The sequence below is a fragment of the Equus caballus genome, chromosome 23 (assembly GCF_041296265.1).
Source record: "Equus caballus isolate H_3958 breed thoroughbred chromosome 23, TB-T2T, whole genome shotgun sequence".
NCBI lineage: Eukaryota > Metazoa > Chordata > Mammalia > Perissodactyla > Equidae > Equus > Equus caballus.
Genome location: NC_091706.1, coordinates 54,932,971 through 54,958,828, shown reverse-complemented (window position 1 = coordinate 54,958,828; position 25,858 = coordinate 54,932,971). Strand labels below are relative to the sequence as shown.

Here is a 25,858-nt window from a genome sequence, read left to right as displayed (position 1 = left end):
GATATTTGAAAGGTGTAAAGATTGAATTGTTCATTGTCCCCTTAAATACTGGGAGAACACAGAGAGACTTTAAAAAAGTGATTTGAACCATGAATATGAAAAAAATTAATAGATTTAAATTCATAGCCTACTTAATTATAGAGTGGCATATGTGAATTTTTAGTAATAGGGTACACATTTATTAAAATTACTTAAGACTCCAGTAAGATTCAATTAATGGGTCTTTAATGCTCTATTCTGTCAGGACTAAGGAGACACAATGAGAGAGGAAATAAATAAAAAATTCTACTGTTTTAATTCTTATTTTATTTGACTTCTGTTTTTTCTTTGTCACCATTTCATCCTGTTTATCAGTAGGAATCTGAGTTTTGTAACAACTACCATTAGAAATTAATATGTGAGGGTGTATTTTTTTTTTGTGGAATAAAAACCAAAGTTGCTTTGATATTAAAACATTTCAAAATTAATTTTTACACATAGTGGAAAGAGACAATTAAACACTATATTTTCCCAAACTGCTAAAGGCACTTAATTGAATATATTGTATAATAGTTCAGTGTGTATACTTTTTAAGACTAAGAAATCTTAATGTATGGTAATTGTTGTTTACATTTTTGAAGTGAAGGGGATTCAGCTTCTGTGAAATATTTATTTTGTAATATTTTTAAATAATTGATAAATGTCTTTTGCAGAGTGTATTTGTTTATTTACAGAAACACCTTGTTTATCCCCTTGCTATGGAATGACCTATTCTATATATAAACTTTCTTGACACAATTTTCACAATTAAATACCAATGTAATTGATTTATTCTACAAATATTAATTTTCTCAATCTGGAGTCATATACTATAGTCTTTTGTACTGGACTTCTTTCACTTGCCAAAATGCTTTAAAGTTCACTCGTGTTGTAGGATGCTTTAGTATTTCCTTTCTTTTTAAGGTTGAGTATGCCACATGATTTCAGATTTTATCAAAGATGTGATTTTGCACTATAGCGATTCTCAATTCTGTTATATTCCTCCAAAAAGCATTGATGTGTTTGTATTAGTAGCTAATTGAACTGACTATACTCAAAGTGCAGACTGACTCTGACTCTGTAGAGGTCAGAGGCTCAGATCTCATTTCAATTCTTGAAGACTTAGTTGCAAATTGTTTTCAATTTGTCCAACACATATGTAGGTAAGGGTTAAGACAGACACTCAAAAAAAAGGGCGAGACTTCCCTGAAATTTACTAGCCCTTCTCCCCAGCCCTCTGCACCTGGGCTGTTCTCAGGATAAAGCCACCAGGAAAGGAGCAACTTTGTCTGTGATTGTTGCTTGCTCCATTGTGGTTCCCTTCCAAAATCTGCCGCTTGTTATTTCTTTTTCCAGTCTCCAGAGCCCTAGGTAGTTTATTTTTATTGTTTTACATTTTATACAGAATCCATAGCCGTTATTTTTCAGGGGAAACAGTTTGTGTGGAACCTACTCCTGCGTATTAGGAACAGGAATGGGGAATAAACCTTTAAACATGAAAAACAATTAAAAACAATTACACAGCAACAAATTTTCAAGTTTGGATAGGAGTGACTATTATTGTGAAAATAAAACAAAGCAAAAGAGAAACAAGCAAAAGGAAAAAAGAAAACAAACAACAGAGAGAATGCAGATTAAGCTCTTTAATTTTTTATGGAGACAAAGTTTGTCAAAAATTGTTTTTAAATATCTGGAACTTAGCATATTTTTATGTGTGATGACAACAACAATGAATGTTTCTCATAATCTTTCTGGCTCTCCTATTTACTCATTGTAACCAGGAATTTTTTTATTTATGCTCGTATGAGGCCCACAGAGGGATAATAGGAGTCACACTTTTACTAATACATGGTTTGTTTTGCTGAAATATTTTTGCTAGTAGGATTTTTCTTCAGAGTGGTATGCAGCCTGAGGAAAAGGAGCAGCATCATTCAAGATGATAAAGTGACATTTTGGAACAATATATAGAAGATTTAAGGCTGAAGAGATTTTAGTAAGAGGCAAGATGGAGAGAGAAGATTAAAGAAATTTATATTGTAGTCTAAGTCTCTTATCTTTCTTTATGGAATTAAATGCTTCGTGATCGTTTAAAAACATTTGCACCACAGGTAATTGTGACTGGGTCTTCTTTTTTATTTTAATGAAGGAATTGGGAGAGTGGGACTGATGTGAGCTTGGGGAGCGGAGGAGTCCAAAGAAAGATTTCTTAGACTATCAAGGTCTGGTTAGTAGCGCTCCTTTATTCAGAGAATAGCGTGGGGACAGGACCCATGGGCAATGAAGAGCTGCAATGTGTTGAGGGTTAGGGCTAAATTTATGAGGCATGGGTATGTGACTTATTTTTACTAACAAAGGAAAGATGATGTAAAAAGTCATTAAAATGGTATCAACGCAGGTGGGGTCTGGTTATTCTGTGGTTGTGTAATTTTAGATATGAACTGGGTCATATAGATCGGCATGTAGGCCAGGAAGCCTTGGGCTCCTCTCCCTGGGGCAGCCTTGATACATCAGGACTACTTGCCACCCATGAAATCATATTCTTCTAAGGTAAACCTGCTTTGCTACTTTTTGTGGCGCTCTCAGATGGACGGATATATGTAGAGGTCAGCCTCTTCCTCACACTTCTTCATTTTTCTGTTCCTGTTGCTTTCCTTTCCTCTCTTTCTGTCCCCATTTCCTTCATTTAAGGGACTTGGAGTTCTTATTTGGGGTGATATTTCTCCGTTTCTGGTGAGAATGACTAGTAGTTGAAGAATTCTAATTCCTGGGGGTTAAGCTTTAGGATGTTTGTAAGATAAACATGATGTAATGGTTATGATTAAATATTTCAGTGATATCTGATCAAATTAATGGTAATTATAGATATTAAACTACTAACAAGGCAAGAGAAAATACTATAAATTTAACTGCATTAATAATTATTAAAACTCCTTAATATTTATTCAGTACAATAATAATTACACGTTCTACTAAATGTATCCAGTAAACTTTACATTGAAAAAATTATGACAGTAAATTCTATAACCCAATTGCCAATTTTTAGATTTTTTGGCTCCTGTGGAATACCCATGATTTATCATTAGTAGTATTTTTTAAAAATTATTTTGTTGAGGTCATATTGGCTTATAACATTGTGAAAATTTCAGGTGTACATTATTATATTTCAGTTTCTATGTAGACTGCATCATGCCCTTTCATCCTCCCCCCTACCCACTTCCCCTCTGGTGACCACCAATCTGTTCTCCTTATCTATGGATTCGTTTGTTTGTTCAACATTACTAATTATTAGGGAAATGTAAATCAAAACTACAATGAGATATCACCTCACACCCATCAGAATGGCTATGACTATTAGTAAAAAGACAAGAAATAACAAGTGTTAGAGAAGATGTGGAGAAGAGGGAACTCTCATACACTGCTGGTGGGAATGTAAACTGGTGCAGCCACTATGGAAAACAGTATGAAGAGTCCTCAAAAAGTTAAAAATAGAAATACCATATGATCAAGCTATTCCATTTCTGGGTATTTATCCAAAGAACATGAAATCAATAATCAAAAAGATATATGCACCCCTATACTCATTGCAACATTATTCACAATAGCCAAGATGTGGAAGCAACCCAAGTGCCCATCAATGTATGAATGGATAAAGAAGATGTGATATCTATATATACAATAGAATACTACTCAGCCATAAAAAAGACAAAATAGTGCCATTTACAACAACATGGATGGACTTTGAGAGTATTATGCTAAGCAAAATAAGTCAGACAGAGAAAAACAAATACCGTACAATTTCACTCATGTGGAAGATAAACAAACAAACACATAGTAGTAGTATTGTTGTTATCATTATCATCTACTATTATTAACACTTCTCTCCACTCTGAGCTCTGGATTTGCCATTGCATACCTCCTTAAAAGGGTTCACCTAAATACTAGACTAGAAGAACTCCTAGACCATTTATCAAGGTTTTTCTTTAGTGCTAGCATCTCACATTCTTTCTCTACCTTTTTTTTTTTTGCATCTGCAGATGGTAAATTCCTGACTGCGTGCCTGGACCTTGCACCCATCATTTTGTTTTGGGCTGGTTACTTTTAAAAACTGCAGATGGGAAAGAAACTCTGAAAAGTAGAATTTACTTACTTTTTGTTAGGAGACATTTACGTTTGTAAGGGAAATCTCCATCTGTAAGAGTGTCTCCCTCTCTGCATTGGGAAGAAGGGCAGGAGGGGATGGGTATGACCTTATCTCTAGAGACTCTTAACAGGAAGGCAAGGCCTTAATATCTTGCTCTTGTCTGCATAATAATCTTGCTCTTGTTTAGTGTACTTGTCTGGTAACCTCATGTAACTGACCACCCCCCAGCACCAACATCCTCCTTTGTCTTTAGCTGAAGATGATATTTAAGTTAGTGGCTTCAGCTATTTACTTAATCCGATCTGATTCTTTTTTTTTTTTTTTAAAGATTGGCACCTGAGCTAACAACTGTTGCCAATCTTTTTTTTTCTTTCTTTCTGCTTTTTTCTCCCCAAATCCCCCCAGTCATAGTTGTATATTCTAGTTGTGGTTCCTTCTAGTTGTGGCACGTGGGATGCCACCTCATTGTGTCCTGATGAGTGGTGCCATGTCTGCACCCAGGATGTGAACCCGCAAAACCCTGGGCTGCTGCAAAAGAGTGCACGAACTTAACCACTCGGCCACATGGCCGGCCCCTAATCTGATTCTTAACTAAAGTTATAGGACCACCCAATAACCAGACCCCACCTACACTGATACCATTTTAACAACTTTTTTTACATATTCTTTCTTTTGTCTTATAAAAAGATAACTCACACACCTATGCCTTAAATTTAGCCCTACCCTCAACCCATGTTTTGCAGCTCTTTACTGCCCATGGGTCCTGTCCCCATGCTATTCCATACTATTCCCTGAATAAAAGAGCACTACTGCCAGATCTTAAGAGTCCAAGAAATCTTCCTTTTGACTCTTTGACTCACCGAGCCCGCATCATTAGCCTCTCACATTTCTTCTCTTACTTTTTTCTGCATCTGCAGATGGTAAATTCCTGACTGTGTACCTGGACTTTGCACACATCATTTTGTTTGATGCTATATGCATCCTTTGATTCTTGTTTGCCTAACAGACTTTTTGATCTGCTGCTTTAACCTAGCCTCATTTTTGATATATTCCTTGATTCTACTTCCCTATCAGTTTCTAATTGAAAGAGTTTCTTTGTTCAGAAATTAAATATTCCCTCATTCCTCAAGGATTTCTCAACCCTTCTTTTTCTAGAAGCTTACTCTGCAGTCACCACTGATAAAATGAACTACATTAAATGCCTACTGTGTGCCCAGTAGTGAGATAAATGATCTACACATAAAAATGAAAGCTTCGTAGTAGTCTGTCGCCACCCTCAGCCCGACAGACTCCCCAATTCTAATGAGCTTGTGTTTGGTAACAGCTTTCATCATTTTACTAGTTGCCAAGTGTCTTATGCTTCTACCTACCAACAAACCAGTTTTTCTTTACTATATGCTAGCAATAATTGTCTTCGATGTCAATCACTCTATCCTGATTCACTAAATACATGGTATTGTTATTACTATAATTATTGCTATTATTGCTATTGTATGTCATTTCTGAATGCAGAGGGGAATTCTGAAGAAGGAATATTTTGAAAAGGATGATACTGACACTTTCGCTAAAAGGAAATGAATTATGCTAAATGTGAGTCAGAAATTTTGAGTCACACAAAAAGGAACAAATTGTGTGTGCCTGTTAGAATTTTTCTTGCTGGTAATTATAGTATCATTCCTTTTCCTAGCTGCCTCAGAATCAATAAAATGAACCTGTTAGAACCCCTTGGATATACAGTCCTTTCTCTGTTGCTGGTCAGGTAAATTGAAGAGATCAGGGTAAATGACAGGCAGTCATGCACAAACCAGACTCTAGAACCTTCTATTTCCAAAGTCTACTCACAGGTGAAATACCTGAAGAAAACTCATTGGAGGTTGTAACATTTTGCCATTTGACAAGATGCACATTCTCTAGGAAAATGGTCTTCAATTAAGACCTCCCTACCTGATGATATGAAGACAACAGCGAGAGGGAGAGAGGAAGAGAGAGAAACCATATTAACTTCTAGGTGTTTTTAGGAACATTTATGGCTCACCCAGTACTAATTATAATATGATTTCAAATGTGTTAAGTTAACATTTCATGAAGTCCTCTTCATATGCCAGCCTTAGCAGGTCTTATTTTTGCTTCCTGCATATTTTCAGGCACTGAAATAAGTAGTTCATATTGCTTCTTTTCCTTTTATAACTTTTTAAATCTGTGTGCACTCAAACATTATTTCTTAACTGGATCTGTATTGCTCCCCTTCACTTTTTAAGCTCAGATATTTTAATTGTACCATTTCCAATATATTCAAAATACAAATAGCATATGAAATGTGTCAGTCTTCACATTGAATTTATAAATAAGTCTGGTCACAGTCAAATAATTTCACACATTGCCCAGCATAAACGTCAATTTAAAATATGAGGCTCATAAATAAAACGAAAACTGTTACCCAGCAGATCTAAAAACAGTTATTATGTCAGAGTTAATCTTTGCACCAGCTCATGGTCTTCCTACACACAGCTTTAAATGTGAACCCCTAAATACCAAGGGTCCTGCATAATAAATCTTACTCTGCTAACTCATTTGCAAATTTCAATTGGGAAAACATCATCATCTACCTGAATGGAATTTGACCTTCTGAAAAAAAGATAATTGTGTATTTGTAAAGGATGTCAAAAGAACATGAGATGATGCATTTTCATTGAAAAATAAGCCAGGCTGTCATGAACTCTTCTAGAATGCCCACAAATATCATGGAAGCATGACCACAGCCTACTGATTCTTCCTTGCTGCAGGATCACAGCCTACTGACTCTTCAAGAACTGGGAAGCAGTTCTGGCAGGTTTCAGACTTTGAACCAAACCACTGACATCTGACCATTCACTGCACAAAGTAGATAAAACACAAGTGGAAAACGTGACTCTACAACGGATGTTCAGTTTACAAAGGATCTGCAGGGTAAGTACATATTTTAAAGAAGAAAGCACTATTCTACATTCTCCCAAGGAAAAGTAGAAATAGACATATTTGATTGCCACCATGGGTTTGCATTAACTACTCAGGAACAAATGGAATAATTTTTAAATATGTCTGTGAGGAGTTGCCTATGTGCCAACCCTCAGTGGCCCCATATAATGATTGTCTATGTAATTATTTTTTATCAAAAATCTTTTATTTTTGTTGGTTTTTTGTTTACTTCTATACTAAGAGCCGGATTTTGTAAATTATACCAATAGTGAGTTTTCCATCTGAGGTTGCTCCGATCGTCTGCAGAAGGTATATATTTTTCAATTGTTTGGAAGTACATAGATGCCTCTGTTATAACTTTTCAAATGATTATAGCTTGATTAGTTGCAACAATTTTTGTTATGCAAATTTCCAAAGCCACTCTTATTTTAGCAGCTATGAAAATAATATTTTGTTATTTTCGGTGGTGGCTTCCCTATTTAGATACTTAAATATTTATTATTTTCTTGAATTGTAGAATTTCATCAGATTTCTCCCTTAAAAGTTATAAATTGTTATTTTGCCATCATAATCTCTTTCCAAAATATCCAATTATGGTCCTTTCTCTAAGTTCCAATTACTTCTGTGCCTCAATATCTTCATCTGAAAACAATATAGCACTTACCTCATGGAGTTTTTTTGTAAGTTAACATATGCAAAGCATTTGGGATAGTAAGTAATTTAACTCTTTTTTTAAAACTGTTTCTTATGACTTCTCTTTTAGCAATTTTCCCTAAATGCACAGTGAATATTAATGTTCTCTCTAAGTGTTGTTATCTTGTGTCACTTATTGAGATTTCCATGCACCAGATACTTAGGCATTTTGCATAAGTTTTTGTCTGTATATTTTCAAAGATCATGTCAAGTATATATAATTTCCATTTCAGTGGGAAAAAAGTTTTGAGTCTTGGAGACATTAAGCAACTTGCCTGAGGTTAAACTGTTGATACGTGGCAGAGCTACAACTCAAAACAAGGGCTAGCTGACCTCATAGCCTGGGTTCTAGATTCCAAGTGTGTACTTCATCATCTCCTCATCCTTCTTTAGTCAGTGTGTGTGTGTATATATATGTATATACACACCTATGTGTATATAGATATATATATATATATCTATATACACCTTGAGTCTATTATCTGTTTCACTGACCTGGATTTCTTCAGGGTTGGTTTTACTATCCAGTGTTTCCCCTGATGACCATGTCCATTAAATAAGTGACAAATCTCTGTTTTTATTTTATGGTAACTATGTCCTTTTTCCTTTCCCAGAGGATAGATGGCAGCTATTTTCTAAACTCATTTTTTTTTAATTGCTTTTTCTCCCCCAATTCCCCCAGTACATAGTTGTATATTTTAGTTGTGGGTCCTTCTAGTTGTGGCATGTGGGATGCCACCTAAACGTGGCCTGATGAGTGGTGCCATGTCCGTGCCCAGGATCCAAACCAGTGAAACCCTGAGCCACCGAAGCAGAGTGTGGAAACTTATCCACTCGGCCACGGGGCCTGCCGCAGTAAACTCTTGCTTTCTACAATTGTTACTAAAAAGATGCCACTCATTTTTCTGCTGGCTTTGCATTTTTATATTGCTGAACATGTTGATGATTGGTGCTAGATTTTGTTTCTTCTGCTTACTCAAGCTTCCTTAGAAAATAGGCCCTCAGGGGCACGGCGCCACGATCCTGTTTATGGTGATAACTTTGTGAGAAGTAACAGCTCTCCATGCTAATGTTGGGTGAAATGGTGAGGGCTACTGGAAGTATTTTTGAAAGCACAAGTTAAAGTTAATTCTATAGCCAGTGGGGAAGGTGGAAGGTAGAAGGAGAGTCACAATGATCCAGCCTGCAAATAATGACCCAAAACTCAAATCCTGTCAGCCACACGAGGATCATCAACAGCATTTTCCTGGATTTGGGACTGAGAAGTATGACAGGTGATCTGAGTGTTTAGTCCCTTGGATTTCAGACACTTTCAACAGAATTTTCTTCTAAGATTTAAGATGAAAGCAGAATGCTCTTCTAGAATCACTGAGGTTGGAGTCATATGAACTGCACACATAATACTTGATTGATTTGATTCTGTACCATCAATTCTAAAAATGATAAGGATTCTTTTTCTTTTTTGTGAGGAAGATTGGCCCTGAGCTAACGTCTATGGCCGATCTTCCTCCATTTTATGAGGGATGCTGCCACAGCGTGGCCTGACAAGCAGTGCTAGGTCCACGCCTGGGATCCAAACCTGCGAACCCCAGGCCACTGAAGCAGAGTGTGCAAGGCCAGCCCTGGTAAGGATTCTTAAAACAATGATTCTCAAATTCTCGACCTTGAAACCTTGGCCTCAGAATCATCTGAGGAGACACTGCTAATGAATCAGAATTTCTTGGGTTGAACTAAAACATCGCTTGAAATTACTCCAAGTGATTCTATCACACACTGAAGTCTGAGAAAGAAAAATAACCTTTAAAAACATGGAATATACTCAATTATTTCCTCTCTAGAGATACTAGAAATTTTTTTCAATTGGTTATGAGGTTTACAAAAAAAATGATTACAAAAATTCTACTCACTCTTCTATTTTCCAGGAAGTCGCAACAGGAGAATTTTATAGTAAAATATTGTGAAGTATGAAAACAGAATGTTCAATGCCTAAAATGGAGTCTTACCACTTTCGAGTAATAATCACTTGTAGAAATAAACCAAATTCTCTGACCTCACTCATAGAATTCATGTCTCTTAATGTCCTTCAGTCAGTCAGGTAGATGACAGAAATTCAGGTAGCTGAAAGAGTCTATCTTTTGCAATGTTCATTTATCATTCACAGAATAAGAAGCAATTAAGATCTTCAGTTTAAAAACAATTGACCCTTCAGAATCTTAAGAGCATATTCAAGTAGGTGCCTTTTTATGCTGAAATGCAATTACGTTGTCTCTTAAAACATCTTTGTTTTAAAATATCTTTCTCTGATAAAATTGTGTGAATATAGAACTCTACTTATAGAATCTTTTCCACAGTTTGAAAGGTAGCTGTGTATTTCTGGACCTATTGCATTAACTAACAACGTCACTGGAAACCAAAGGGCATGTTTTAACACTCCTGATTCTAGAAAATATACATACACGTATATGTATACACATATATACACATATATTTACATATGATATAATAAACCATGAGAATAATTTTATAATATTCACAAATGACATAGGAAAATGAAAGTGAAATTAATCTTTTGTTTCTGAATTTAGGTTTCAATTAAAGGACGGAAATTTTGCCCTATTTGTTAATGATGAAAGGCTTTATACAGAGTTTATATGACGTTTAACACAAATTTTCAACTTGGCTTTTCAGCAAAAGACAGTGAATTTGGAAGAGTAATATGCTGCAAGTCAGAAAACATGAGTCTTTGTCTCTTATCACTCAGACAGTTGAGCTTAGACGGGTTACTTTAAATGTTCAAGTGTACAGTTAAGGAGCTTCTAATCAGTTACTTCTAAGGCCCAAGCCAATTTAACACTGAGGAAACTTTCATTCTAATTCTGATTCCCAATTGTGAGAAACGGTGAAAACAGGTTTCCCCCGCTATCTGAAAGTTTACTTTATAGCACTTTGCTTTGATGAAAGACACCAGTAGTTCCTGTGTTTGCTAACTGAAAGAAATCTGAAGAGGATTTTCACTTTTAGGAAAAAAGGTGAAAAGCCAAAAATAGCATTCACCATTAGTTTTGCGGTGAGCCCTCAGAGAGGCAGGGCGCACCCCAGCAGTGAGAGTGGCACTGCCAAGCTCCTTGTTTGGGAACCACTCTGGCATCCGTCTCAGCATCGAGCTGCCATAGCTTTCAACTGTGTCTGTGAGCATCTGTGCTTTATCCTGATTTATTTTGATAGGTTATTTTTTGCATCTGGGAATGTTCAAAATTTTTTCCCATAAAAATTAATGGTCATTGCATCTTCACTTTATGCCATTTTGCCTTATGAAAGGTTTTATAGGAGTGCTGTACTTTTGGATAGAGAGGGGAACCTATGTTTTAGCATAGTGAGGAAATATACATTCTATGACAACAAAGAATTGTTAAATGTGCAAGGAAACTAGTAACAGATATCATATGCATTAAGATTATTCATTTAAATCTTTTTAAGCCTTTTTTTTTCTTGAGGAAGATCAGCCCTGAGCTAACAACTGCTGCCAATCCTCCACTTTTTGCTGAGAAAAACTGGCCCTGAGCTCAGATCTGTGTCCATCTTCCTCTGTTTTATGTGGGATGCTGCCACAGCATGGCTTGACAAGCAGTGCATAGGTCCACATCCAGGATTTGAACTGGGAACCCCGGGCCACCAAAGTGGAACATGTGAACTTAACCGCTGAACCACTGGGCTGGCCCCCTTTATAAGCATTTTTGATGGTTCTTTTTACTACCACATGTCTATACATTTGTCTAATGCATTAAATTGAAAAACTAAATAGAGTAAAAATTTTCTTGCTGTGTTAGGTCTAGGTCATGACGTTGGGCATTTATTTTTATATAATACAGAGCTACCTTCGTTGGCTTTTTTATAACATCTTCCCCAAAACGTACTATTAAAAATTTCAAACTCGGGGCTGGCCCAATGGCGTACTGGTTAAATTCACATGCCCCGCTTGGGTGGCCCAGAGTTCACCAGTTTGGATCACGGGTGCAGACCTACATACTGCTGCTCATCAAGCCATGCTGTGGTGGCATCCCTCATAGAAGAACTAGAAGGACTTACAAATAGGACATACAACTATGTACTGGGGCTTTGGGGAGAAAATAAAAAAAAGAGGAAGATGTGAAACAGATGTTAGCTCAGGGCCAATCTTCCTCACCAAGAAAAAAAAATCTATAAATAAATTTTACATTAAAAAAATTGAAAGTCACAAAGTGAACGAATTGTACAATAAACATCATTCATATACCTACTACCTAGCTTCTGCAATTAGTTTTTATGATATTTATTTGATTATATAGCTCTCCATTTATTCTAAGGGTGATAAATAAGGTATGATCCTTGTTTCATTCAGAGATCTTAGGTGCAGACCACAAGACCCTTTCTAACTGTTGGGTGCCAGAAATCCCCTTTCTTCCCTCCGGTGTTCTTATGGCTGGACTAATAATAAAATTGAGGCAAGACTAGATTAACAGGGGAAAAACTCAGTTCAATATGTATGTATTGGAGACCATAAAGAAATGATGTTCAGACAGTGAACAAAGCAGGCAGTTTATACATCTGTTACACAAAGAAACAATACATTTGTGAAGAAGTGACAGGACAAAGGAACTTAGATTTGAGGAACGTAGTTAGTGGGGAGCTTAAGCAGAGTTTAGGCTATAGGTAGGAAATTAGCAAGGTTCGTTTCTGCAGGCTTCTCACCCCCAAATCCCCCAGCTCTGGGGATGAGGATGCAGGGCCCCTTTCACAGGAGAGATGGATTTCCTGCTTTTGGGCGGATCAGAGACAGGAGGGTCAGAATGTCCTTTTTCTTCTCGAGTAACTTTAACTCAAAATAGTCAAAATGCCATTGTGGGATATTTTGGGGTGGTCTGCCCTGGGACCCAGTGTACATTAAAAATATAAAATGAATTTGTTAGAAGATGTTAAATGTTTCACAGTTTCTCTGGGAACATGGCAACAGAGAATTACCATCCAAGGTTATACAACCAGGAAGAGTACACACATACTACGTTGCCGACAATTTTCAGATGCAATGGCACGGCCACTGAGTATTGGCGCTGCAGCTCACATAGTGAAGATTGAGCGTAAGAACCTAAATATGGCACAATTTTTAGCCCAATCTCTGCCATTGCTGGCTTTGAAAGCTTAAGTTTATTTTCCATACACTGCCACCCATTTAACAAAATGGATTTTTCACATTGATCTCTTTCAAATCAGTGTCTATTTTGGGTGTATCTGATTGGTAAAATCCAGGTCACATGCTATCCTCAAGGGCAAGCATAGGTGAGACAGAGTTACCTGGCTCCTACGTTGGGAAGGTAGAACTCATAATATGGGAAAGTGCCACATTGTGAAAAGGCTGTTCAAAAAATATAGGGCAAACGTTCGTTAGAATCTTATCATCATGATACCATTTTTGTCCGCAAGCATTTTCTTAAAATAATTATTATTTGTTTTCTGGAATCAATTTATGTCATGTCAGTGTCTATCTGCTAATCGATCAGTTTGGTAATTCTCTTTTATCCATGCACACCTATGTAGTCACAAATTCTTGTGTTCCTCACTTCTTTTCCTTGGAAAGTTACCTTTGAGATCTATTTTAATTGGAATCAACGATTATTTTACTCTTCATCTAAAATTCTCAATTCCCAGTTAATTTCACTAACTTATACAATTACAAAAAATAGAACAGATCAGTTTCTTACAGTGTTTCTGTAATTGTGTAATTTCATTCTTTCTTCTCTTTATACCATTATGCTTGGGGTTGATCACATATTTATAACATTAGGGGAATAAACCAAATATTTATGAATGCCACTATACCAAACGGGTAACAGAGTCCTTGTATTTCTTGTACTTCCTTGAATAAATGTAATACAATGGGATAATCTGACATATCTGAAGACTGAAACAGAGCTCTATGGTTATTATGAAATAATAGCTTAAGAATGTTAATGTTTCAATTTTATTCAGAGGTTAGGAGCTGTAAAGAATGACCAAAATGCTTCCACCTAGGGTGCAGGGGATTATCTTCACTGAGTGTGTTAAAATGTCTCATTTTTATAAGAAAGAAGATGTAGCCACTGGATAAAAGAGGGGATTTATTTACCTTTTTGAGGCTTTGAAATAATGTACCATGTTTCCAAAAGATTTGGTATTTGAAACAAATCAGAAATACGAGAAGTCCTACTCTAAACATTTTAGATTTTGGAGACCTCAATAAGTACACTAGAGCCAAGAAGCAAAATATCAAAATTAATTGCTCAAGGGAATGGATGGAAAGACATGTACTTTATTCATGGCCTTGCTGGATTGATGATTGGCCCATTTTCCCCTGGTTTATAGAAATTAAAAAGGAGAACAGAATGACAGTTATTAATCTCACTGAAAGTGAGTAGTTCAAAGATTATGAAAGAGTAAAGGTGACATCAATTTGAAAAGAAAACTATTAAAGGTATTTGTCATAGGGCCAAACCAACTGTCACAAGATCTTAAAGATACTTATCGACGGAAAATCAAGGTAAAGTCCTCTTGATATAAAAAAAAGTTAATGTTGAGTAATTGAGGCTTAAAAGATGGTTAGGAAACTGGGTCTCAACAGGTAACTGTTAAAGAGACAAATTAGTACACTATTATCATGCATAGTTTTCATCTATTGAAATTATTTATTCTACGCATAAGGGACATATTATTATAGCTCTGATTAGAGAATAGTTCACTCACTACCTATCTGTTTTGTACATATATATTCCTTTTTCATTGTTCAATGATATTCTTAGTCAAAGATAAAAGCTATTGATTTATGCAAAATGGGAAATACTAGTCATTATATTTGCTTAAGTAACCAGAATTTTCTGTTTCTTACTGTATAAAATTATTTAAATTGTGTTAGATATATTTTTTCTTCAAAACTTTGGCACCTGAGCTAACAACTGTTGCCAATCTTCTTTTCTTTTTTTCTGCTTTTTTCTCCCCAAGTTCCCCCAGTACATAGTTGTATTTTTTAGTTGTGGGTCTTTCCAGTTGTGGTACGTGAGATGCCACCTCAACATGGCCTAATGTGCAGTGCCATGTCCGTGCCCAGGATCTGAACCCTGGGCCACTGAAGCAGAACGTGTGAACTTAACCACTTGGCCATTGGGCTGCCCCCTGTGTTAGATATATTTTTAATAGCCATTATTTACTAAAAATAATCCATTTCAGTAAGAGCTAGAAAATAAGTGGGAACATAGAGTATTAGATTTGACGTGCGCCTTTCTTCACAATCTACATATTTTATTTGTATTCATTGAAAAAAATATCTGCAGGCTGGCCCAGTGGCCTAGTGGTTAAGTTGGCATGCTCTGCTTCAGCAGCCTGGGGTTTACAGATTCAGATCCCAGGGGCGGACCAATGCACTGCTCATCAAGCCATGCTGTGGTGGTGTCCTACATACAAAATAGAGTAAGATGGGCACAGATGTTAGCTCAGTGCCAATCTTCCTTAGCATAAAGAGGAAAGCTGTCCGATGTTAGCTCAGGGCCAATCTTCCTCACCCAAAACAAACAAACAAAACAAAAACAAAAGTATCTGAACATCAACCTCAAAATACTTTCAATATTTTTTTACTTGAATATCAATCATGTTGAAAGACTCATATGTCAACTCATATTGACCTAGGTTGCACTGTAAAGTTATACCCTGTTTTCAGAAGCACTTACTCGTGAGTCCCTCATATAATTAGAAGAAGACACAGACTAATCTGGCGAGCAGTCACTTGGGATATCTGATCATCCTCAAGCTACCAAAAAGCCACAGGGAGACAGATAACATGGCACCTGAAGAAACATCATCTCCTAACATAGGAACATGTAACTTTCATGATCTCCTAATGTAGCTCCATTTTAACAGCATATTTACTACTCTTGTTAACTTGGGGAGTGGAAAGAAATTAACATGACCTTTATTGAGACTACTTTTCTTTTTTTTTTTTGAGAGGTAAATCCAACATTGTGAGAAAGAAATGTTAAATATTATTTTGATATTGCAATCTTATCTTGTTCTTTGAAAGCTTCTTCATAGTGCTTGATACTCATATATCTTTGCTATTGGACTTTGACAAACTCCCACCTGTGTTCCACAGGGACCTTCCTTTCCTGAATCCTCTATGGAAAGAGTGACAAATATTCTAATATACTGAAAGTGAAGGTTCTGACTGGCTCTGTTTGTCAAACAAAGAATTCTTCAAAACAATATGATACCTTAGTATGGACAAAAAGTCACTGAATCTAACGTAGTTATGGAACAGGAAAAACTTCCAAATCCAATTCTTTTTGTGTGTGTGTGTGAGGAAGATTGGCCCTGAGCTAACATTTGTTGGCAGTCCTCTTCTTTTTGCTTGAGGAAGATTGACACTCAGCTAACATCTGTGCCAATCTTTGTCTATTTTATGTGAGATGCTGCCACAGCAAGACTTTAGGAGCAGTCCTAGGCCCGTGCCTGGAATCCATACCTCCTAACCCCGGGCTGCCAAAGCAGAGCACAAGAACTTAACCACTATGCCACTGGCCTGGCCCGCTTGATTCTCAAGTGGGGAACTGTGACAACCCCTCCTGCAACCTCCTTCAAATCCTCAGAGGCATAGCTATTTGCCGATTCTAAAAAAATACAAAGTGAGTCATTTACTACATATGCTGTAGCTGAAATCTAAATTATATTGTTTTGGAGGGTGTCCTGTTTATATCTCCACTAGAACTGTAATCATTAGGGATGATGAATTTCTCATCCTTGGTCAGGGAGTCAGGTGTCCTGGGTTCTGGGTTCTGTTAATCACAAGCTTTCAGATACTGAGCTTTCTCTTGGGGACTTCAGAATCTAATCTGTCAAAGAAGGGTCAATTTGGATTATCAGATCTCTAAGTCTCATTCTTGATTAAACATACTCAGTTTATTTGGTCTGACAGAACTACTAATTCATTAAATATTTATTGAGCAGCTACTCTTTTAGAGTCTAGGGCTACAGAAGTGAATAAAGACATACTTCTGTTCTAGTGGAGCATAAATTGTAGTTCGGAAAAACCATCCTACTTACTTTTTTATAGTTAATAACAATCTTCATTTTTTTAAAAAAATATTGTATTGTTTCATATGTACAAAAGAAAATTATTTTCCGTTTTCATTTGCAAATCATCTTCAATTTTTATCACCATAGTTTTCATGCTAACTATAATAAAATTTGAGACATACACCAACAAGTCTCAAAACCTCAGTGTAGGGGCCAGCCTGGTGGCATAGTGGTTAAGTTTGTGTGCTCCACTTCAGTGGCCCAGGGTTCGGATCCTGGGTGCAGACATATGCACTGCTCATCAAGCCAAGCTGTGGTGGCGTCCTGCATGTGAAATAGAGGATGATTGCCACAGATGTTAGCTCAGTGACAATCTTCCTCAAGCAAAAAGAGGAAGATTGACACAGATGTTAGCTCAGGGCCAATCTTCCTCACCAAAAAATAAATAAATAAATAAATAAATAAATAAATAAATAAATAAAGTCCCTCAGTGTAGTCTGTCTGTATCTTCTCCTTCTCCCCGTCCCATGTATCAGTTTGATACTTGCTTCTAAGTTATGTTGTCCTAACACTGAATGTTTCTTCATCCTGAAACTAGTTACAGTGCTTCCGTCTTGTGCCAGTCACTCTTTATGGCTTCAATTCTTCTCTTCCATTTTTGCTGTTTCTGACCTCTACTAATCCAATAACAACCCAGTTGGTCTCTTTGACAGTTTATTCTGTACGCTACAATCTGAAGAACATTCTTTTTTTTTTTTTTTTTAAAGATTTTATTTTTTCCTTTTTCTCCCCAAAGCCCCCCGGTACATAGTTGTGTATTCTTCGTTGTGGGTTCTTCTAGTTGTGGCATGTGGGACGCTGCCTCAGCGTGGTCCGATGAGCAGTGCCATGTCCGCGCCCAGGATTCGAACCAACGAAACACTGGGTCGCCTGCAGCGGAGCGCGCAAACTTAACCACTCGGCCACGGGGCCAGCCCTGAAGAACATTCTTAATGCTTAACACTAATTATGTTTTCCCTAACCTCGAAAGCATCAAGGTTTCTTAGTTTCCGTCAATGTATTGTTCAAAATTCTCAGATTGGTGAAGAAAATTCAGCCTACTTGGAAGTCATTATGCTATCAGCCTTATCATATTATCTCTGTTGGAAGGCTAGAGTTCAGCTATATGAATAAAAAGAGCAAAATAACACATTCACTTACTGAATTATATGTAGGAACTAGCGTAGAAGCAGTGTTTCTTCTGGGGAATGTGCTAAAGGCAAGGTTCTAAAATTTTTGTTGTCAGATCCCTTTAGATTCTTAAAAGTTATTGAGAGCTTTTGTTGATGTTGGTTATGTCTATCACTATTTAAATTATTCAAAGTTAAAAGTTAGATATTTAAAATATTTAGCTATTAATTCATTTAAAAGTGACAAAATAAATCCATTATATATTAATATAAATAACATTTCTTTATTTTTTGGTGAGGAAGATTGGCCCTGAGCTCACATCTGTTGCCAATATTCCTCTTTTTTGCTAGAGGAAAATTGTCACTGAGCTAACATCTATGCCAATTTTCCTCTGTCTTATGTGGGATGCTGCCACTGTGTGGTTTAACAAGTCGTGCTAGATTCTTGCCCAGAATCCAAATCTGTGAACCCCAGGCCACCACAGTGGATCACGTGAACTTAAACACCACATCACTTGGCCAGCCCCCACCAATAACATTTTTTATTGAAAAATTAATGGTATTTTCCCAAACAAATGAAAAAAGTAAGGAGAAGAGCGACTTTTTTTTTGATCTCTAAAATGTCCGGCATCATAGACTACAGCTGAATTGTTGTGTCTGTTTCTACATTCAATCTGTTGTTTTGGTTGAAATACATTAGGAAAATCTGGCCTCATGCAGATATTTAGCTGGAAAATGGAGGACTATTCTAATAGCCTTTTCAGATAATTGAGACTATTCCTCTTTAATACTGCATTAAAACTTGATTATTAGTAGTGTCTTAAAGGTTAGTAGTAATATGGGATATGGAACCACATCAATGGACTTTTTGTGTGGAAGTGAGAATCTAACAAAGAGCGCGAATAATTATTATGAAAATAGTTTTTACCTGATGAACTGTCTGAAAGGGCCTTGGGAACCACTAAACAGAGGATAAGAATAAACTGATGCATCCATCAGAGTGATTAGACCCCAGGCTTCGAATTCAGAAGAAGTCCTAGTGCCTCTGCTTACATGCCATATGACCTAGAGTGGCCTCTGAAACCTCTCTAGGCAAGACTTCCTCCCTCTAAAATAGTGATGACAATAATATTAATTTTAAAAAGTTATGCAATGTAAATGATGAGAGAATGCACATAAAATGCTTTGCACTGTGCTTAGTCTATTGCAAATTCTCAGTAAATGTTACTACTATTATTATTAATGAATTCTTAATATGTGACAGGAGTCGAAAATCAGTAAATGATTGAAAATTGAATAAGAATGTAAGTTAAACAATCTTATGTTTATGATCTGTATTTTGGGAAAAGGTTTGTACCTTCTTGGCTAAGACTCTGAGCTTTATTACACTCAAAGATGAGCGTAATAAAGTTTCCAGGGCATCCATATGGCCCAGAGTAGGACTGAATTATCACAATAAAAAAGGCTCAGTGAAATGAAAATCCTAGCATGGCTGCACAGAAAATTTTGCCTCAAATAGAAACAAAACAAAGCAAAATATGTTTATGCAGTTATAAGAGGAACTAAACCAAGAGAATTTAAAAAAAATCCTCAACTCAACCAATTGCAATGGAACTGAGTTGGACAGTGTTTGCCTTGTTGAGAAAAACATTTTTCTGTCCTTTCATTACCACATGCAGTGACTAGTCCCATGTGATTAACAAAATCATCTTGAAACGCTGGCATGCATTGGCCACAGATGAAAAATTAAATGGCATCTTTAAATTCCCGCCTCTCATCTCATTTAAGAGAGAATGTTGTTGCACTTGGATTCCAGTCCGTCTAATCAGGCGGCGCATTTCCTATCACGTCCAACACCTGGCTGACTCCCGTGTGCCAACTGTGCCCAGTGCAATGATATGTCTGGAAGTAATTATTTCTATCACCCACATAAGGGCAGGGGATATGAGACACAGCACATGCTTACCTTTTACACAGACTTCATTTTTCATTTTAAATGCCTCTGTGAGTTGGCCCATGTAGACTCACCTGGGTCCCTAAAAGAGAAATTTCCAAAAAAATTGCAACTGGGATGAGGAGTATTAGATAAGGAAAGTACTGTCCCAGGTTACTCAATCTTTTCTGCAAAGCAAATATACCCATATAACTTTGATATTGACATTTTTTTCTAAGTGAATAAAGACGAAGAACAGCTATATTCACGCCATAATGGTTTGCCATATTCCTATGTTTTGAAGGGACGTTTTTCTCAGGATAAAATTTCCTATGAATAAGAAGCTACCCATGATACTGTCCTATGCTTGTTATTAGATTTGATCTAATTTTGGTGCATGTGTGAATTTTCTCTCTCTCTAATATACACATTATAGAAAGATAATGAATAGATAGATAAATTGAAATAGATATATTTTGGCATCAAAATAATTGTAAAAACTTAAATCATCCACCCTGACATTATAATGTTCAAATACTTTTCCTTTTGCTAAACCTTAGTGTTACAGCTATTGATTAAATCATCTCCTCTTTCAGGACCCTTGGGTATTCAGATTACGATATCTTTAGAGTCTTGTTCTGGCATTCAGTCAATGCATGTAAGAGAATATGTTGTATCATATTTAGCAGACTAAGCTCTCTGAGGAAAGGATTAGTGAATAGTTACTGAGTACATCTAAAAAGCAGATTTTCTCTGTAATATTTATATCTATCCTTGGAGCATATAACCGGATATGTTCAAAATACAGATGCAAAAAGGAGAGATGTCCTAAATAAAGTGTATTCATCTAATCTGCATATTTTGAAAGACAGATTCTTCCCTGCTTTCACATTTTATTTTTATATTTTAATTGGAGCTTTGCATAATTTAAAAGTGAGATGGATAATCAATATAAAGATCAATTCAGCACTAAATCCATGCATGAGACCACTAATGTTTTCTTGGCAAAATGCCGCATAAAGCTAGTTTCGTGTCTTCAAGTAAGGTAATCTGTTAAAATATCGTTTAATAATATACAAAAAGTATAAATATATAAGGAAAATCAGAGGAAGAACAACACAATCTCATGTGAAATTAAAAAGTGATAATTTTACATAATAGTATTAAATTATATGTATACTAATAACTGGAATTCCAGTAAAGAAAATACCAGTGCCTTGTAGCCTCCCACTGTATCCCATTTCTAACCTGATGTTCTCTGCATCCTTCAGCTACAGAGCCACACATCCCAAAGCACTCTCACCTTGATTCATTTTTAAAGAGAGTCAGTGGCCTCCTGTTTCAGGCAGACATATAATGGGGCATTCTGCTGCTAACCGCATAGGGAGAGGCCATTTTGACATTAGCTCCCATCTTCTCTGACCATTAGAATTCTATATTCACTGACAGGAGAAGGAATTCCATGACAACAAATGCCATCAGCTGACTTTCATCTTAGGAATCATATCTCAGGAGATTTGAGTAGGGAGATCACACTCCAATTTGAAGTAGATGCCCCTTCTTTTCACATATTACACAGAAAAGTATATATATAATGAAACATCATTTTGCTATTTGTAAAAGCATGGTGTAGAAGGAGAATTTCTTTACCAGTATTCTAATATTGTTGGACTTGAGTACAAAGTATAAATTCAATGTATCAAAAAAGTGTCATAGCTATAGAAATGGAAATAAATAGTGGTTTCCAGGGGTTAAAATGGAATACAGTGGGAGGAATGTGCTGATTAATGGGCAACAAGAAGGATTCTTGTGGCATTGGAAGTATTGTTCTTAGTCTTGACTGGGGTGGTGGGTGCACTAACCTGCACAATGTGATAAGACTGCGTGGAGCTAAACATACACACATACAAATTCAAACTAGTACAAGTAAAAATGAAGAAGTCTGAACAAGATCAGTGTATTGTATCAATGTCAATATCCTCGTAGTGAAATTGTACTATAGTTTTGCAAGATGTTACTAGGAAGGAAACCAGAGTAAGAGAACACAGGATATCTCTGTATTATTTATTACAACTGCATGTGAATGTGCAATATCTCAAAATAAAAAGTTTTTAAAAAGTATAGAAGAGTTCTGGTTTCTGGCCCAGGATGTAAGAAACTTGAAAGGTCTCATGTCTATCTTCACAATAAGAAAACATATAAGCAAACTGAAAATCAACAACTCTTCTTATATCCTTTAGAAAATAGAGATCACATGGCAAACTGCTACCTCCAAAATTAAGGAGATAGACAGGCAGATATAGAGAAGTACAGCTTCCAGAGCAGGAGGCCAGGGTCAGAAACCATTGCTGGAGCCACTACAGGGTTAAGAAGACTTAAACTGCAGTTGATGAATTTCTAGACGCTCTACGTGGACAAGATTGAGAATTAAAATTCCAAGGGGACACCCAGTCATAGTGGCTGTGTGTTGGTGTGATGCTGAAAGCTATGCCGCTGGTATTTCAAACACCAGCAGGGTCACCCATGGTGCACAGGTTTCAGCATAACATCCAGACTAAGACATACTAGGAAGAATGACTTGGCCATCCATTTCTGAAAAAATTGGTCATAAAAACCTTATGTACAGCAGTGGAGCATTGTCTGATACAGTGCTGGAAGGTGAGAGGATGGTGTAAAAATACCGAGCAGGGTGCCACTTTGCTGTACACAGGGTCACTAGGAGTCAGAGTTGACTTGACGATACTAACAAGAAATGAACAAATAGAAAGTGCTCTAACAGAAAAAGCAGACAACACAAAAGAACATGTGGGTAATGTAAGCAAAAAGATGGAAACTTTAAGAAAAAATCAAAAAGAAGGGGTATAAATCAAAAAACACTGTAACAGAAGTTTGATGGGCTCATCAGTAGACTGGACATGATCAAGAAAAGAATCAGAGAGCTTGAAGAAATATCAATAGAAACTTCTGCAACTGAAATGTAAAAAAAAAAGAATGAAGGAAATGGGACAAAATATCCAAGAAACATGGTACAACTACAAAATGTACAACATATGTTAACAGGAATAATAGGAGTAGAAGAAATAGACAGGAAATGTTAGAAGTAATAATGGCAGAGCATTTTCCAAAATTAACGATAGACACCAAACCAAAGATCCAGGAAGCACAGTAAACACAAAGCAAGATAAATATATATATAAAAAATCTATACTTGGGCATATTATATTCAAACTGCAGAAAATCAAAGACTAAAAAATATTTGAAAGAAACCAGTGGGGGAAAAACATATGCAATATAGAGGAGCAAGAATAATAATTACATTGGACTTCTCTTCAGAAAACACGCAAGAAAGAAGAGAGTGGAGTGAAATATTTAAGGAGTTTAAAGAAAAAACTACCAACCTACAATTCTGTCTTTGGTGAAATTACCCTTTAAAAGTAAAAGAGAAATAAAGGCTTTCCCAGACAAACAAAAATTGAGGGACTTTATTGCCAGTAAACCTATCTTGCAAGAAATGTTAAAGAAATTCTTCAGAGAGAAGGAAAATGATATAGGTCAGAAAATCGAATCTACATAAAGAAAGGAAGAGCATTAGAAAAGAAATATACAAAGCTAAAATAAAATCTGTAGCTCTTCTTATTCTTATCTTGCAATTTATTCAAAATAGTAATAGTAACAATATATTAATTGATTATGATTGAGTGTGAATGACAGTAATTCTATAAGAAAGGAATTGGGACTACTCTGTTATATGGTACTTGCACTACACATGTAGTGGTATAAAACTATTTGAAAGTGGATTTGGACTACTTATTGATGTATATTATAAACTCTAGGGAAATTATTTAAAAAGCAGAAAAGAAATATATATATAGATTTTCTAAGAGAGGATAGAAAGTAGAATCATATAAAATGCATAATTATAGCCCTGATGAACACAAATGCAAGAATCCTCAACCAAATATTAGCAAACCAAATTCAACAATACATTAAAAGGATCATACAACATGATCAAGTGGGATTTATTCCAGGGGTGAAAGGATGGTTCAATATCCAGAAATCATCAAAGTGATACATCACATTAACAATACTTTTAAAATATGAATAATTAAAAAAGAAGAGGCAGAAAACAATGGGAAACAAATAAACAAATGAAACAACAATAACCAAGAATAATGAATAGAAAACAGTAACGAATATGGCAGATATTAATCTTACTATACCAATATCACTTTAAATGTCAATGTCTAAATACACCAATTAAAAGACAGAGGTTGTTAGAGTGCATAAAAAAAACAAGAACCAACTATATGTTGTCTACAAGAAACCCACTTTAAAAATAAAGACACAGAGGGGCTGGCCCCATGGCCGAGTGGTTAAGTTTGCTCCACTGCAGGCAGCCCAGTGTTTCGTTGGTTCAAATCCTGGGCACGGACATGGCACTGCTCATCAAACCATGCTGAGGCAGCGTCCCACATGCCACAACTAGAAGGACCAACAATGAAGAATATACAACTATGTACTGAGGGGCTTTGGGGATAAAAATGAAAAAAAAAAGAAAAAGAAAATCTCAAAAAAATAAATAAATAAAGATACAGAAAGTAAAGGGATAGAGAAAGATAGACCATGCTAAAACTAATCAAAAGAAATCTAGAGTTGCAGTATTAATTGTAGGGAAAGCAGAATTCAGGGGAAGAAAAATTATCAGACATAAAGAGGGATATCACATAATGATAAAGGGGTCAATTCTTCAAAAAGACGTAGTAATCTTTAATGTGTATGGATCTAATAACAAAGTGTCCAGATTCATGATGCAAAAACTGAGAAGAGCAGGGAGAAATAGACAAACTCATTGCTATGGTTGGAGACTTCAACACCCCTCTGTCAGTATTTGCCAGATCTGGCAGGCAGAAAATCGCTAAGAACGTAGTTTGACTCAACAGCACCCTTAAGCTACTGGATCTGATTGGCATTTATAGAATACTTCATCTAAAAACAGCAAATTACACATTCTTCTCAAGCTCACATAGAGTATTTACTGAGATAGACTGTGTTCTAGGGCATAAAACACAACTTAACACATTGAATAGACCAGAAATCATACAAATATGCTCTCAGATCATAATGGATTTAACTAGAAATCAATATCAAGACAGGCAGCTAAAAACCAGAAAATAATGGAGGGGTTAGCCAAGACTTCTAAATAACCCAGGGGACAAACATAAAATCTCGAGAGAAAGTTAAAAATATTTTAAATAAATGAAAACACAACATATCAAAATTTGTGGAATGAAGAAAAAGCAGTATTGGGAGGGAAACTTGTGGCAATGAATGGTTTATTAGAAAAGAAGAAAGATCTTAAAATCAGTCATCTAAGCATCCAGCTTAGAAAACTAGAAAAAGAAGAGCAAATTAAATCCAAAGTAAACAGAAGAGAAGAAATAATAAAAATTAGAACATAAAGTAGTGAAGTTGAAGACAGTAAATCAGCAGAGAAAATGAACACAATAAAAAATTGGTTCTCTGAAAGTCTTAAAAACATTTAAGTTAAATTAAATTAAAGAAAATTTATAAACCATGCTAAGTAAAAACAAGAGAAGACAGGAATTAGTAATATCAGAAATAAATGAGTGGTCATCACTACTGATTCTATGGATATTAATAGCGTAATAAAGACATATTATGAACAACTCTATGTCCACAAACTTGGTAACCTAGGTAAAATGGACCAACTCTTTGAAAAACACAATATAGTAAAACTCATACAAGGATACATAGATAATCTGAATAGTCCTTCATCTTTTAAAGAAATTGAATCAATAATTAATGACCTTTCAAACCTACCAAAGCACCAGGCCCAAAGGGGCTCACTGGTGAATT

The 25,858-nt window shown here is 36.0% G+C and overlaps 1 long non-coding RNA gene across 1 annotated transcript in view; it reads left to right on the top strand.

Annotated features, from left to right (window-relative positions):
• The first annotated feature begins 6,737 nt into the window (after positions 1-6,737).
• The window catches only part of LOC138920384 (uncharacterized), an 87,539-nt gene continuing 68,418 nt past the window's right edge, over positions 6,738-25,858 (top strand). The window contains exon 1 of the long non-coding RNA XR_011431479.1: positions 6,738-7,105. This is a non-coding gene — a long non-coding RNA (uncharacterized lncRNA). The remainder of the gene's footprint in view (positions 7,106-25,858) is intronic.